We start from the raw sequence: 13,353 nt of genomic DNA on the forward strand, positions 1-13,353 counted from the left end.
ACTGTTGGAGCGGATGTTGATGGAAGTCATTTAAACTGTTGGAGCGGATGTTGATGGAAGTCATTTAAACTGTTGGAGCGGATGTTGATGGAAGTCATTTAAACTGTTGGAGCGGATGTTGATGGAAGTCATTTAAACTGTTGGAGCGGATGTTGATGGAAGTAATTTAAACTGTTGGAGCGGATGTTGATGGAAGTCATTTAAACTGTTGGAGCGGATGTTGATGGAAGTCATTTAAACTGTTGGAGCGGATGTTGATGGAAGTCATTTAAACTGTTGGAGCGGATGTTGATGGAAGTCATTTAAACTGTTGGAGCGGATGTTGATGGAAGTCATTTAAACTGTTGGAGCGGATGTTGATGGAAGTCATTTAAACTGTTGGAGCGGATGTTGATGGAAGTCATTTAAACTGTTGGAGCGGATGTTGATGGAAGTCATTTAAACTGTTGGAGCGGATGTTGATGGAAGTCATTTAATCTGTTGGAGCGGATGTTGATGGAAGTAATTTAAACTGTTGGAGCGGATGTTGATGGAAGTCATTTAATCTGTTGGAGCGGATGTTGATGGAAGTCATTTAAACTGTTGGAGCGGATGTTGATGGAAGTCATTTAAACTGTTGGAGCGGATGTTGATGGAAGTCATTTAAACTGTTGGAGCGGATGTTGATGGAAGTCATTTAAACTGTTGGAGCGGATGTTGATGGAAGTCATTTAAACTGTTGGAGCGGATGTTGATGGAAGTCATTTAAACTGTTGGAGCGGATGTTGATGGAAGTCATTTAAAGTGTTGGAGCGGATGTTGATGGAAGTCATTTAAACTGTTGGAGCGGATGTTGATGGAAGTCATTTAAACTGTTTTGAGCGGATGTTGATGGAAGTCATTTAAACTGTTGGAGCGGATGTTGATGGAAGTCATTTAAACTGTTGGAGCGGATGTTGATGGAAGTCATTTAAACTGTTGGAGCGGATGTTGATGGAAGTCATTTAATCTGTTGGAGCGGATGTTGATGGAAGTAATTTAAACTGTTGGAGCGGATGTTGATGGAAGTCATTTAATCTGTTGGAGCGGATGTTGATGGAAGTCATTTAAACTGTTGGAGCGGATGTTGATGGAAGTCATTTAAACTGTTGGAGCGGATGTTGATGGAAGTCATTTAAACTGTTTTGAGCGGATGTTGATGGAAGTCATTTAAACTGTTGGAGCGGATGTTGATGGAAGTCATTTAAACTGTTTTGAGCGGATGTTGATGGAAGTCATTTAAACTGTTGGAGCGGATGTTGATGGAAGTCATTTAAACTGTTGGAGCGGATGTTGATGGAAGTCATTTAATCTGTTGGAGCGGATGTTGATGGAAGTAATTTAAACTGTTGGAGCGGATGTTGATGGAAGTCATTTAATCTGTTGGAGCGGATGTTGATGGAAGTCATTTAAACTGTTGGAGCGGATGTTGATGGAAGTCATTTAAACTGTTGGAGCGGATGTTGATGGAAGTCATTTAAACTGTTTTGAGCGGATGTTGATGGAAGTCATTTAAACTGTTGGAGCGGATGTTGATGGAAGTCATTTAAACTGTTTTGAGCGGATGTTGATGGAAGTCATTTAAACTGTTTTGAGCGGATGTTGATGGAAGTCATTTAAACTGTTGGAGCGGATGTTGATGGAAGTCATTTAAACTGTTGGAGCGGATGTTGATGGAAGTCATTTAAACTGTTTTGAGCGGATGTTGATGGAAGTCATTTAAACTGTTGGAGCGGATGTTGATGGAAGTCATTTAAACTGTTGGAGCGGATGTTGATGGAAGTCATTTAAACTGTTGGAGCGGATGTTGATGGAAGTCATTTAATCTGTTGGAGCGGATGTTGATGGAAGTAATTTAAACTGTTGGAGCGGATGTTGATGGAAGTCATTTAAACTGTTGGAGCGGATGTTGATGGAAGTCATTTAAACTGTTGGAGCGGATGTTGATGGAAGTCATTTAAACTGTTGGAGCGGATGTTGATGGAAGTCATTTAAACTGTTGGAGCGGATGTTGATGGAAGTCATTTAAACTGTTGGAGCGGATGTTGATGGAAGTCATTTAAACTGTTGGAGCGGATGTTGATGGAAGTCATTTAAACTGTTGGAGCGGATGTTGATGGAAGTCATTTAAACTGTTGGAGCGGATGTTGATGGAAGTAATTTAAACTGTTGGAGCGGATGTTGATGGAAGTAATTTAAACTGTTGGAGCGGATGTTGATGGAAGTCATTTAAACTGTTGGAGCGGATGTTGATGGAAGTCATTTAAACTGTTGGAGCGGATGTTGATGGAAGTCATTTAAACTGTTGGAGCGGATGTTGATGGAAGTCATTTAAACTGTTGGAGCGGATGTTGATGGAAGTAATTTAAACTGTTGGAGCGGATGTTGATGGAAGTCATTTAAACTGTTGGAGCGGATGTTGATGGAAGTAATTTAAACTGTTGGAGCGGATGTTGATGGAAGTAATTTAAACTGTTGGAGCGGATGTTGATGGAAGTAATTTAAACTGTTGGAGCGGATGTTGATGGAAGTCATTTAAACTGTTGGAGCGGATGTTGATGGAAGTCATTTAAACTGTTGGAGCGGATGTTGATGGAAGTCATTTAAACTGTTGGAGCGGATGTTGATGGAAGTCATTTAAACTGTTTTGAGCGGATGTTGATTTTTAGTAACCCATTATTGACTGACAGGTTCAGGTTGTCTCACTACACTGAACAAAAATACAAAACACCACATGTAAAGTGCTGGTCCCATGTTTCATGAGCTGAAATAAAAAATCCCAGAAATGTTCCAAATACACAAAAAGCTTATTTCTCTCAAATGTTGTGCGCAAATTTGTTTACGTCCCTGTTAATGAGCGTTTCTCCTTTGCCATGATAATCCATCCACAAGTGTAGCATATCAAGAAGCTGATTAAACAGCATGATCATTACACAGGTGCACCTTGTGCTTTGGACAATAAAAGGCCACTTTATTAAAATGTGCAGTTTTGTCACAACACAATGCCACATATGTCTCAAGGTTTGCGGGAACGTGCAGTTGACATGCTGACTGCAAGAATGTCCACCAGAGCTACCATCAGCTGCCTCCAATGTATTTTTTTTGGGGGGGGGGCAGTTTGTCCAACCAGCCTCACAACTGCAAACCATGTGTAACCACACTAGCCCATGACCTCCAAATCCGGCTTCTTCACTTGCGAGATCGTCGAGGGGCTGACGAGTATTTCTGTCTGTAATAAAGCCTTTTTGTGGGAAAAAACTAATTCTGATTGGCTGGGCCTGGCTCCCAAGTGGATGGGCCTGGCTCCCAAGTGGATGGGCCTGACTCCCAAGTGGGTGGGCCTGGCTCCCAAGTGGGTGGGCCTGGCTCCCAAGTGGGTGGGCCTGGCTCCCAAGTGGGTGGGCCTGGCTCCCAAGTGGGTGGGCCTGGCTCCCAAGTGGGTGGGCCTGGCTCCCAAGTGGGTGGGCCTGGCTCCCAAGTGGGTGGGCCTGGCTCCCAAGTGGGTGGGCCTGGCTCCCAAGTGGGTGGGTCTGGCTCCCAAGTGGGTGGGCCTGGCTCCCAAGTGGGTGGGCCTGGCTCCCAAGTGGGTGGGTCTGGCTCCCAAGTGGGTGGGCCTGGCTCCCAAGTGGGTGGGTCTGGCTCCCAAGTGGGTGGGCCTGGCTCCCAAGTGGGTGGGTCTGGCTCCCAAGTGGGTGGGCCTGGCTCCCAAGTGGGTGGGCCTGGCTCCCAAGTGGGTGGGTCTGGCTCCCAAGTGGGTGGGTCTGGCTCCCAAGTGGGTGGGTCTGGCTCCCAAGTGGGTGGGCCTGGCTCCCAAGTGGGTGGGCCTGGCTCCCAAGTGGGTGGGCCTGGCTCCCAAGTGGGTGGGCCTGGCTCCCAAGTGGGTGGGTCTGGCTCCCAGGTGGGTGGGCCTGGCTCCCAAGTGGGTGGGTCTGGCTCCCTAGTGGGTGGGTCTGGCTCCCAAGTGGGTGGGCCTATGCCCTCCCAAGGCCCACCCATGGCTGCATCCCTGCCCAGTCATCTGAAATCCACAGGTTGGGGTTTAAATTGACTGATTTCCTTGTATGAACTGTAACTCAGTAAAGTCTTAGAAATTGTTGCGTGTTGCATTTTATATTGTACTTCAGATACATACATTTGAAGTCGGAAGTTTACATACACCTTAGCCAAGTAGATTTAAACTCAGTTTTTCACAATTCCTGACATTTAATCCAAGTAAAAATTCCCTGTTTTAGGTCAGTTAGGATAACCACTTTATTTTAAGAATGTGTAATGTCAGAATAATAGTAGAGATTTATTTCAGCTTTTATTTCTTTCGTCACATTCCCAGTGGGTCAGTTTACATACACTCAATTAGTATTTGGTAGCATTGCCTTCAAACTGTTTAACTTGGGTCAAACGTTTTGGTTAGCCTTCCACAAGCTTCCCACAATAAGTTGGGTGAATTTTGGCCCATTCCTCCCAACAGAGCTGGTGTAACTGAGTCAGGTTTGTAGGCCTCCTTGCTCACATGCTTTTTCAGTTCTGCCTACAAAGTTTCTATAGGGTTGAGGCTTTGTGATGGCCACTCCAATACCTTGACTTTGTTGTCCTTAAGCCATTTTGCCACAACTGGAAGTATGCTTGGGGTCATTGTCCATTTGGAAGACCCATTTGCGACCAAGCTTTAACTTCCTGACTGATGTCTTGAGATGTAGCTTCAATATATCCACATACTTTTCCTTCCTCATGATGCCATCTATTTTGTGAAGTGCACCAGTCCCTCCTCCAGCAAAGCACCCCCACAACATGATGCTGCCACCCCCGTGCTTCACGGTTGGGACGTGTTCTTCGGCTTGCAAGCCTCGCCCTTTTTCCTCCAAACGTAATGATTGTCATTATGGCCAAACAGTTCTATTTTTGTTTCATCAGACCAGAGGACATTACTCCAAAAAGTACAATCTTTGTCCCCATGTGCAGTTGCAAACGTAGTCTGGCTTTTTTATGGTGGTTTTAGAGCAGTGGCTTCTTCCTTGCTGAGGGGCCTTTCAGGTTATGTCGATAAAGGACTCATTTTACTGTGGATATAGATACTTTTGTTTCCTCCAGCATCTTCACAAGGTCCTTTGCTGTTGTTCTGGGATTGATTTGCACTTTTCGCACCAAAAAATACGTTCATCTCTAGGAGACAGAACGCGTCTCCTTCCTGAGCGGTATGACGGCTGCGTTGTCCCATGGCGTTTATACTTGCGTACTATTGTTTGTACAGATGAACGTGGTACCTTCAGGCGTTGGGAAATTGCTCCCAGGATGAACCAGACTTGTGGAGGTCTACAATGTTTTTATGAAGTCTTGGCTGATTTATTTGGATTTTCCTGTGATGTCAAGCAAAGAGGCACTGAGTTTGAAGGTAGACCTTGAAATACATCCACAGGTACACCCCCAATTGACTCAAATTATGTCAATTAGCCTATCAGAAGCTTCTAAAGCCATGACATCATTTTCTGGAATTGTCCAAGCTGTTTAAAGGCAATGTCACCTTAGTGTATGTAAACCTCTGATCCACTGGAATTGTGATACAGTGAATTATAAGTGAAATAATATGTCTTTAAATAATTGTTGGAAAAATGACTTGTGCCATGCACAAAGTAGATGTCCTAACCGACTTGCCAAAACTATAGTTAGATTTTGACAGTTTAAGCCCATTATCTACTTGCCCACAGTCAGATAAACTCATGGATTACCATTTTATGTCTGAGTGCAGTTTTATTTTATAAAAAAAAAAAAAAATTTACCCCCCTTTTTCTCCCCAATTTGTCGGATCCAATTGTTAGTAGCTACTATCTTGTCTCATCGTTACAACTCCTGTACGGGCTCTGGAGAGACAAAGGTCGAAAGCCATGCGTCCTCCAAAACACAACGTAGTTTGCATTGGCTCGTGAAACCATGTCTCTAGAAAGTAACTAAATGTGATATAGTGGTAGGCCTTCATGTTGTCTCAGCAGCTCTGTAGAATTGTTTGGGTTTAGCACCATCTACAGGCTAGGAGGAGGAGGGCTCCACAGAACAGGGGGCTAGGATGAGGAGGAGGACTCCACAGAACAAGGGGCAAGGAAGAGGATGGGGAGGGCTCCACAGAACAGGGGGCTAGGAAGAGGAGGAGGAGGAGGACTCCACAGAACAGGAGGCTAGGAAGAGGATGGGGAGGGCTCCACAGAACAGGAGGCGAGGATGAGGAAGGGGAGGGCTCCACAGAACAGGAGGCGAGGAAGGGGAGGGCTCCACAGAACAGGAGGCTAGGAAGAAGAGGAGGAGGAGGACTCCACAGAACAGGAGGCTAGGAAGAGGAGGGCTCCACAGAACAGGGGGCTAGGAGGAGGGGGCTTCACAGAACAGGGGGCTAGGAGGAGGAGGGCTCCACAGAACAGGAGGCTAGGAGGAGGAGGGCTACACAGAACAGGGGGCTAGGAGGAGGAGGGCTCCACAGAACAGGAGGCTAGGAGGAGGAGGGCTACACAGAACAGGGGGCTAGGAAGAGGAGGAGGGCTCCACAGAACAGGAGGCTAGGAGGAGGAGGGCTCCACAGAACAGGGGGCTAGGAGGGGAGGGCTTCACAGAACAGGGGGCTAGGAGGAGGAGGGCTCCACAGAACAGGGGCTAGGAGGAGGAGGAGTCCACAGAACAGGAGGCTAGGAAGAGGGGAGGGGGCTTCACAGAACAGGGGGCTAGGCAGAGGGGGAGGGGGGCTTCACAGAACAGGGGGCTAGGAAGAGGGGGAGGGGGGCTTCACAGAACAGGGGGCTAGGAGGAGGAAGGCTACATAGGACAGGGGGCTAGGAGGAGGGGGAGGAGGAGGGCTCCACAGAACAGGGGCCTAGGAAGAGGAGGGGGAGGGCTCCTGGTCAAGTCGTGAAGTATATCAGACTATGTGCCCTGATCAAGAGTTGTGCACTATATAAGGAATAGGGTGCTATTGGGACACTACCCAGATGATCGCTTGCTTCTCTTTTGAGTCTATAGTGCATGTAATAATGTAATAACAGGTGGTGCAAGAGTCATTCATATAAAACATTACATCACCAGGTGGTGCTCGAGTAATTTATATCAAATATTACATCACCAGGTGGCGCTAGAGTCATTCATATAAAACATTACATCACCAGGTGGTGCTCGAGTAATTTATATCAAATATTACATCACCAGGTGGCGCTAGAGTCATTCATATAAAACATTACATCACCAGGTGGTGCTAGAGTCATTCATATAAAACATTACATCACCAGGTGGTGCTCGAGTAATTTATATCAAATATTACATCACCAGGTGGTGCTCGAGTAATTTATATCAAATATTACATCACCAGGTGGTGCTCGAGTAATTTATATCAAATATTACATCACCAGGTGGCGCTAGAGTCTTTCATATCAAACAATATATATCACCAGGTGGCGCTAGAGTCATTCATATAAAACAATATATATCACCAGGTGGTGCTAGAGTCATTCATATAAAACATTACATCACCAGGTGGCGCTAGAGTCATTCATATAAAACAATATATATCACCAGGTGGTGCTAGAGTCATTCATATAAAACAATATATATCACCAGGTGGTGCTAGAGTCATTCATATAAAACAATATATATCACCAGGTGGTGCTAGAGTCATTCATATATAACAGAGCAGGCAACACACAGTCACCATGGCCACAGCTTGTTTCTCTGATGTTCTGAGGGACAACAGACCACAGGGAGACAGCAGGGAGAAACAGACAGCAGGGAGAAAGCCAAACCTAGTCATGGTAGCATGTAGTATAGACACTGTATGTTTGTGATTGACACATATATGTTGTTGTACAGGGTCAGCCATAGTAGTATGATAGGTGTTGTTTTACAGGGTCAGCCATAGCAGTATGATAGGTGTTGTTTTACAGGGTCAGTCATAGTAGTATGATAGGTGTTGTTTTACAGGGTCAGTCATAGTAGTATGATAGGTGTTGTTTTACAGGGTCAGTCATAGTAGTATGATAGGTGTTGTTTTACAGGGTCAGTCATAGCAGTATGATAGGTGTTGTTTACAGGGTCAGTCATAGCAGTATGATAGGTGTTGTTTTACAGGGTCAGTCATAGCAGTATGATAGGTGTTGTTGTACAGGGTCAGTCATAGTAGTATGATAGGTGTTGTTTTACAGGGTCAGTCATAGTAGTATGATAGGTGATGTTGTACAGGGTCAGTCATAGTAGTATGATAGGTGTTGTTTTACAGGGTCAGTCATAGTAGTATGATAGGTGTTGTTTTACAGGGTCAGTCATAGTAGTATGATAGGTGTTGTTTTACAGGGTCAGTCATAGCAGTATGATAGGTGTTGTTTACAGGGTCAGTCATAGCAGTATGATAGGTGTTGTTTTACAGGGTCAGTCATAGTAGTATGATAGGTGATGTTTTACAGGGTCAGTCATAGCAGTATGATAGGTGTTGTTTTACAGGGTCAGTCATAGTAATATGATAGGTGTTGTTTTACAGGGTCAGTCAGTAGTATGATAGGTGTTGTTTTACAGGGTCAGTCATAGTAGTATGATAGGTGTTGTTTTACAGGGTCAGTCATAGTAGTATGATAGGTGATGTTGTACAGGGTCAGTCATAGTAGTATGATAGGTGATGTTTTACAGGGTCAGTCATAGTAGTATGATAGGTGTTGTTGTACAGGGTCAGTCATAGTAGTATGATAGGTGATGTTGTACAGGGTCAGTCATAGTAGTATGATAGGTGTTGTTTTACAGGGTCAGTCATAGTAGTATGATAGGTGATGTTGTACAGGGTCAGTCATAGTAGTATGATAGGTGTTGTTTTACAGGGTCAGTCATAGTAGTATGATAGGTGTTGTTTTACAGGGTCAGTCATAGTAGTATGATAGGTGTTGTTTTACAGGGTCAGTCATAGTAGTATGATAGGTGTTGTTTTACAGGGTCAGACATAGTAGTATGATAGGTGTTGTTTTACAGGGTCAGTCATAGCAGAATGATAGGTGTTGTTTTACAGGGTCAGTCATAGTAGTATGATAGGTGTTGTTTTACAGGGTCAGTCATAGTAGTATGATAGGTGTTGTTTTACAGGGTCAGTCATAGCAGTATGATAGGTGTTGTTGTACAGGGTCAGTCATAGCAGAATGATAGGTGTTGTTTTACAGGGTCAGTCATAGCAGAATGATAGGTGCAGTGTAATGTGTTGTTTTACACGTTGTTACTCTCCCCAGTGTCTGTGTTGTGGTTTGTTATGTGTGTGTTTCAGGATGGCTTCCTGAAATCCCCCGAGCTGCTGATTGGTCGACTCCATGGCTAATTGGAGCTGACCCCGCCCCCTTGTCAGGTTACAGCTGTGTCCCATTAGACTCCTTCTCCAGCTATGAAAGCCAGTCTTCTGTTGTTCAGAGGAGAGATGATTGCTGAGAGAGAAGGCTGATAGCTGTGTTGGTGGTTCTCAGAGGAGAGATGATTGCTGAGAGAGAAGGCTGATAGCTGTGGGTTACACACTGTGTTGGTTGTTCTCAGAGGAGAGATGATTGCTGAGAGAGAAGGCTGATAGCTGTGGGTTATACACTGTGTTGGTTGTTCTCAGAGGAGAGATGATTGCTGAGAGAGAAGGCTGATAGCTGTGTTGGTTGTTCTCAGAGGAGAGATGATTACTGAGAGAGAAGGCTGATAGCTGTGTTGGTTGTTCTCAGAGGAGAGATGATTACTGAGAGAGAAGGCTGATAGCTGTGTTGGTTGTTCTCAGAGGAGAGATGATTGCTGAGAGAGGAGGCTGATAGCTGTGTTGGTGGTTCTCAGAGGAGAGATGACTGCTGAGAGAGGAGGCTGATAGCTGTGTTGGTTGTTCTCAGAGGAGAGATGATTGCTGAGAGAGGAGGCTGATAGCTGTGTTGGTGGTTCTCAGAGGAGAGATGACTGCTGAGAGAGAAGGCTGATAGCTGTGTTGGTTGTTCTCAGAGGAGAGATGATTGCTGAGAGAGGAGGCTGATAGCTGTGTTGGTGGTTCTCAGAGGAGAGATGATTGCTGAGAGAGGAGGCTGATAGCTGTGTTGGTTGTTCTCAGAGGAGAGATGATTGCTGAGAGAGAAGGCTGATAGCTGTGTTGGTGGTTCTCAGAGGAGAGATGATTGCTTAGAGAGAAGGCTGATAGCTGTGTTGGTTGTTCTCAGAGGAGAGATGATTGCTGAGAGAGGAGGCTGATAGCTGTGTTGGTTGTTCTCAGAGGAGAGATGATTGCTGAGAGAGGAGGCTGATAGCTGTGTTGGTTGTTCTCAGAGGAGAGATGATTGCTGAGAGAGAAGGCTGATAGCTGTGTTGGTTGTTCTCAGAGGAGAGATGATTACTGAGAGAGAAGGCTGATAGCTGTGTTGGTTGTTCTCAGAGGAGAGATGATTGCTGAGAGAGGAGGCTGATAGCTGTGTTGGTTGTTCTCAGAGGAGAGATGATTGCTGAGAGAGAAGGCTGATAGCTGTGTTGGTTGTTCTCAGAGGAGAGATGACTGCTGAGAGAGAAGGCTGATAGCTGTGGGTTATACACTGTGTTGGTTGTTCTCAGAGGAGAGATGACTGCTGAGGAGAAGGCTGATAGCTGTGTTGGTGGTTCTCAGAGGAGAGATGACTGCTGAGAGAGGAGGCTGATAGCTGTGTTGGTGGTTCTCAGAGGAGAGATGATTGCTGAGAGAGGAGGCTGATAGCTGTGTTGGTTGTTCTCAGAGGAGAGATGATTGCTGAGAGAGAAGGCTGATAGCTGTGTTGGTTGTTCTCAGAGGGAGATGACTGCTGAGAGAGGAGGCTGATAGCTGTGTTGGTGGTTCTCAGAGGAGATGACTGCTGAGAGAGGAGGCTGATAGCTGTGGGTTACACACTGTGTTGGTGGTTCTCAGAGGAGAGATGATTGCTGAGAGAGGAGGCTGATAGCTGTGTTGGTTGTTCTCAGAGGAGAGATGATTGCTGAGAGAGAAGGCTGATAGCTGAGTTGGTTGTTCTCAGAGGAGAGATGATTGCTGAGAGAGAAGGCTGATAGCTGTGTTGGTGGTTCTCAGAGGAGAGATGACTGCTGAGAGAGGAGGCTGATAGCTGAGTTGGTTGTTCTCAGAGGAGAGATGATTGCTGAGAGAGAAGGCTGATAGCTGAGTTGGTTGTTCTCAGAGGAGAGATGACTGCTGAGAGAGAAGGCTGATAGCTGTGTTGGTTGTTCTCAGAGGAGAGATGATTGCTGAGAGAGAAGGCTGATAGCTGTGTTGGTTGTTCTCAGAGGAGAGATGACTGCTGAGAGAGGAGGCTGATAGCTGTGTTGGTGGTTCTCAGAGGAGAGATGACTGCTGAGAGAGAAGGCTGATAGCTGTGTTGGTTGTTCTCAGAGGAGAAATGACTGCTGAGAGAGAAGGCTGATAGCTGTGGGTTATACACTGTGTTGGTTGTTCTCAGAGGAGAGATGACTGCTGAGAGAGGAGGCTGATAGCTGTGGGTTATACACTGTGTTGGTGGTTCTCAGAGGAGAGATGATTGCTGAGAGAGAAGGCTGATAGCTGTGTTGGTTGTTCTCAGAGGAGAGATGACTGCTGAGAGAGGAGGCTGATAGCTGTGTTGGTGGTTCTCAGAGGAGAGATGACTGCTGAGAGAGGAGGCTGATAGCTGTGTTGGTGGTTCTCAGAGGAGAGATGATTGCTGAGAGAGGAGGCTGATAGCTGTGTTGGTGGTTCTCAGAGGAGAGATGACTGCTGAGAGAGGAGGCTGATAGCTGTGTTGGTTGTTCTCAGAGGAGAGATGATTGCTGAGAGAGGAGGCTGATAGCTGTGGGTTATACACTGTGTTGGTTGTTCTCAGAGGAGAGATGACTGCTGAGAGAGGAGGCTGATAGCTGTGTTGGTTGTTCTCAGAGGGAGATGATTGCTGAGAGAGAAGGCTGATAGCTGTGTTGGTTGTTCTCAGAGGAGAGATGATTGCTGAGAGAGAAGGCTGATAGCTGTGTTGGTTGTTCTCAGAGGAGAGATGACTGCTGAGAGAGGAGGCTGATAGCTGTGTTGGTGGTTCTCAGAGGAGAGATGATTGCTGAGAGAGGAGGCTGATAGCTGTGTTGGTGGTTCTCAGAGGAGAGATGACTGCTGAGAGAGGAGGCTGATAGCTGTGGGTTATACACTGTGTTGGTGGTCCTCAGAGGAGAGATGACTGCTGAGAGAGGAGGCTGATAGCTGTGTTGGTTGTTCTCAGAGGAGAGATGATTGCTGAGAGAGGAGGCTGATAGCTGTGTTGGTGGTTCTCAGAGGAGAGATGATTACTGAGAGAGGAGGCTGATAGCTGTGTTGGTGGTTCTCAGAGGAGAGATGATTGCTGAGAGAGAAGGCTGATAGCTGAGTTGGTTGTTCTCAGAGGAGAGATGATTACTGAGAGAGAAGGCTGATAGCTGTGGGTTACACACTGTGTTGGTGGTTCTCAGAGGAGAGATGATTGCTGAGAGAGAAGGCTGATAGCTGTGTTGGTTGTTCTCAGAGGAGAGATGATTGCTGAGAGAGGAGGCTGATAGCTGTGTTGGTTGTTCTCAGAGGAGAGATGATTACTGAGAGAGGAGGCTGATAGCTGTGTTGGTTGTTCTCAGAGGAGAGATGATTGCTGAGAGAGGAGGCTGATAGCTGTGTTGGTTGTTCTCAGAGGAGAGATGATTGCTGAGAGAGAAGGCTGATAGCTGTGTTGGTTGTTCTCAGAGGAGAGATGATTACTGAGAGAGGAGGCTGATAGCTGTGGGTTATACACTGTGTTGGTTGTTCTCAGAGGAGAGATGATTGCTGAGAGAGGAGGCTGATAGCTGTGGGTTATACACTGTGTTGGTTGTTCTCAGAGGAGAGATGATTGCTGAGAGAGAAGGCTGATAGCTGTGGGTTACACACTGTGTTGGTTGTCCTCAGAGGAGAGATGATTAGTATGGCCTGTGTTTTCGTTGTTGCGAGGAGGTATAATTTGTTGCCAGTATTTTTGTAGCCGGTCCTACTAAGGTATGTCTATGACAAAAAGGACTGTTTTTGATTGTGAAATTGTTTGTAAAATTCACTTTAGTTTGTTTCTAGGGGAGAAGGGGAGGCACCTAGGGAGTGTTTAGGCAAGAGGCCTGCGGGCATACATATACCCATAGTATATTCACTGTCTAGGCACACTAGGTAAGACCTGGGTGGACCACCCCCTGTATTCTGGTTTGGGCACCAGGTGGTGCTAAGTTAGATAGGTGGTGGGTAGGCAGGTAAGAGAGGAGAGGGTAGGTTAGGTAAGTAGTGGGTAGGCAGGCTAGATAGGAGAGGGTAGGTTAGGTAAGTAGTGGGTAGGAAGGTTAGATAGGATA

This window comes from Oncorhynchus keta, unplaced genomic scaffold (assembly GCF_023373465.1).
Source record: "Oncorhynchus keta strain PuntledgeMale-10-30-2019 unplaced genomic scaffold, Oket_V2 Un_scaffold_1704_pilon_pilon, whole genome shotgun sequence".
NCBI lineage: Eukaryota > Metazoa > Chordata > Actinopteri > Salmoniformes > Salmonidae > Oncorhynchus > Oncorhynchus keta.